Genomic DNA, 3,640 nt, shown 5'->3' with positions numbered 1-3,640 from the left:
TTTTTAGTAGAGACAGGATTTCACCATGTTGGCCAGGCTGGTCTCAAACTCCTGACCTCAGGTGATCCACCCACCTTAGCCTTCCAAGGTGCTGGGATTACAGGCATGAACCAGCATGCCCGGCCATTTTTTTGTATTTTTATTAGAGACAGGGTTTCACCATGTTGGCCAGGCTGGTCTCGACCTCTTGACCTCAAGTGATCCACCCACCTCAGCCTCCCAAAGTGCTAGGATTACAGGCATGAGCCACCACACCCGGCCTGATGATTATTTTTGGTTTTGCTTAAAGAGATGGGGCCTTGCTCTGTCTCCAGGCTGGTCTTGAACTCCAGGGCACAAGCGATCCTCCCCACCTCATACTCCCAAGTGGATTGGATTACAGGCATGAACCACCATACCCAGCTTCGTTTGTTTTGAATCCAAGGTTTTGCTATAGTACACACTGCTGAAATATTGTTGTTTTTGTTGGAAAGGGTCCTATAAATGACATTGCCCAAATAATTTGCATTTTTAACATATTAATAGGCATTGCAAATTACTCTCCAAAAATGGAATAATTTACAGTCCAAACAATACCTTCATCAATACCAAATGTTACCAATCTGAGAGGAGAACAAAAGGAAGAAAGAAAAAGGAACAAAGAGTCTACTGTTTTACATTGCGTTCTTTCAACCATTAACGAAGTTAAACTTTTTTCATGTTTTTTTTCATGTTTACCATCCATTTGAATTTCTTCTATGAATTATCTGTTCACATTCTTTGTTCATTTTTCTTTTTCTTTTCTTTTTTGTTTTTTGTTGTTTTTCCTCACTCTTTTCCCTTACCCTTTGTTCATTTTTCTATCAGGTTGTTTTGGATTTATATTGATTTGTAGAAGCTCTTTGCACATTATAAACATTAGCCCTTTGTCTCTATTGTGTGGTAAATGTTGTTTCTTTATCTGTGACTAATCTTTTAACTTTGTAAATGTCACTTTTCTCAGTAGTTACAACAATAATAATATTAATAGCTGACCTTTATTGAGCACTTACAATATGCTGGACACCATTCTAAATGTTTTACATGGATTGTCTCATCGAATTCTTACCTTTTGAGGTTTGAACTATTAATATCATTATCTCCATTTTATAAACGATAAAATCAAGTCTCAAAAAGGGGCCAGGCAAGGTGGCTCACGCCTGTAATCTCATCACTTTGGGAGGCTGAGGCGGGCAGATAACTTGAGGTCAGGAGTTCAAGACCAGCCTGGCTAACATGGTGAATTCCCGTCTCTACTAAAAATACAAAACTTAGCCGGGCGTGCTGGCACGAGCCCATAGTCCCAGCTACTTGGGAGGCTGAGGCAGGAGAATCGCTTGAGGAGGCAGAGGTTTCAGTGAACCGAGATCGTGCCACTGCACTCCAGCCTGGGTGACAGAATGAGACTCTGTCTCAAACAAAAACAAACAAACAAAAATTACCCAGGCATGGTGGTGGGTACTTGTAATCCCAGCTACTCAGGAGGCTGAGGCACAAGAATCGCTTGAACCCAGGAGGAGGAGGTTGCAGTGAGCTGAGATCAAGCCACTGCGCTCCAGCCTGGGTGACAAAGTGAGACTATTTCAAAAAAAAAAGACTCAAAAAGGTTAAATAACCAGGGTGGGCTCTCCCAGTTACTAATTGAACCAGAATTAGAACACTGGTACTATTGGAACACTTCTGATTCTACAGAAGTTTTAAATATTTAAGTCATCAAACCCATCCAGTTTTCAGGTTTCTTTACCTTCTGGGGTTTGTTAGGGAGGTTTTCTTCAATATAAGATGATGAAAATATTCTATTTTTCCTGCAGTTTTATTTTAACGTTAAATTCTTTAATCTCTCTGGAGTTTATTTTCAGATGAATGAAATTGGGATTTGGTTTTTTCTCCTTCCAAATGGGCTGCCAGACATCCCAACAACAGTTTTTGAATAATGCATCCATTTTCCTCTGATATGAATGCCATCTCTATCATATCTACAATTCCCATACATACATTTCTCTATTTTGATTTTGATTTTTTAAATTTGTGTCTAATCATCTTATTGGTTAGGATTTTCTATCTATATCATATAATCTGCAACTAATGATTCCTTTGCTATCCAACATATATAACACTTTTTCCATTTTCTTGTCTTTTGAGTCAATCAGACTGTTCTGAGCTGTGTAGGATAAGAGTAGAGATAATGATCTTTCCTTTCCAAAGCCTGCCTTTAATGGGAGTAACTTAGCCTTTTATTACTACTATTTTTTGTTTGTTTGTTTGTTTGTTATCTCGTTTATAAAGCTTCCTGGCTGGGTGCAGTGGCCCATGCCTATAATCCCAGCACTTTGGGAGGCCGAGGTGGGTGGATCGCTTGAGGTCACAAGTTCGAGACCAGCCTGGCCAACATGGTGAAATTACATCTCTACTAAAAATACAAAAATTAGCTGGGTGTGGTAGCACACGCCTGTAATCCCAGCTACTCAGAGGCTGAGGCATGAGAATTGCTTGAATCCGGGAGGCGGAGGTTGCAGAGTTGGGACCATGCCACTGCACTCCAGCCTGGGTGACAGAGCAAGACTCCCTTTCAAAAGAAAAAAGAAGATTCTCTTTCATTAAAAAAAAAAATTAAATCAGAGTAACTGCTGAATTTTATCAATGGCTTTCCACATTTGATAAACAATATATTGTTAAAACCATACCGGCTTTTCTTCTTTAAGCCATTAGAACTCTAACGCTTTTGATTCAAGGCTTTAAGCTCTTACCAGTTAATATAGAGATACTTTTTGGAGTGTTAACACTTTAAAGCTATCAACAGCCATTTCTCCTCAGTCTGGCTGATGGTGCAGAAAATCAGAGGGGTCATAAGGATTCAAGGCAAGTAGAGCCTCAAAGGCACAAACAGGTTCAGATGGGAGAAGACCTGCTGGCTTTTACCTGCCCGCAGATCGCAGGGGCAGGTGAAAATAGACAACTGCACTTTCCCCTTTTGGACCCTGCTCCGGCAGTTTGCAGCCTGGAAAAACTCTTCCATCCCCTTTCATCCTGCTCCCTCAATCTCTGCTTATGAAAATCCTACCCATTTTTAAACGCTCAAATTAAATACCACCTTCTCCCATTGAGTCTTCCCAGATCCTCTAGATGTCCCTCCACATTACTCCTTAATGCCACATCGTATAGTATGAAAACCTCACCGCGGCAGGAATCACTTAACGGTCCCGTGTAGAATCACCGTTTATTTCTCTCTGTATCCCCAGCGCCTGGCAGTGTGCCTGGCGTACTGTGGGTGCTCCCTCCATGCCGAACGAAAGACTGACAGACGGGAGGTGTGCCCCCCCTCCATCCGTCTGGCCCTTCCCGCCAGGGCCCTGCAGGGCGGACTCCACCTCGGCAGAGGGCATCCCAGACCCCTCTCCAGCCCCGGAAGCCGGATTGCTAGCCATGGGAAGACTACACTTCCCAGCGATCCCAGGGAAAAGCGAAAACCCTTTGGCTTTGACAGCCGCCGCCACAAGTCTTTCCGCCTCCCCAGCCCGCCCGGGAGCTGCGAGCCGCGAGCTGGATTATGGTGGCCTGAGCAGCCAACGCAGCCGCAGGAGCCCGGAGCCCTTGCCCCTGCCCGCGCCGCCGCCCACCGGGG

This window comes from Colobus angolensis, unplaced genomic scaffold (assembly GCF_000951035.1).
Source record: "Colobus angolensis palliatus isolate OR3802 unplaced genomic scaffold, Cang.pa_1.0 Scaffold7, whole genome shotgun sequence".
In the NCBI taxonomy this organism is placed as follows: domain Eukaryota; kingdom Metazoa; phylum Chordata; class Mammalia; order Primates; family Cercopithecidae; genus Colobus; species Colobus angolensis.
This window is presented reverse-complemented; position numbering follows the sequence as displayed.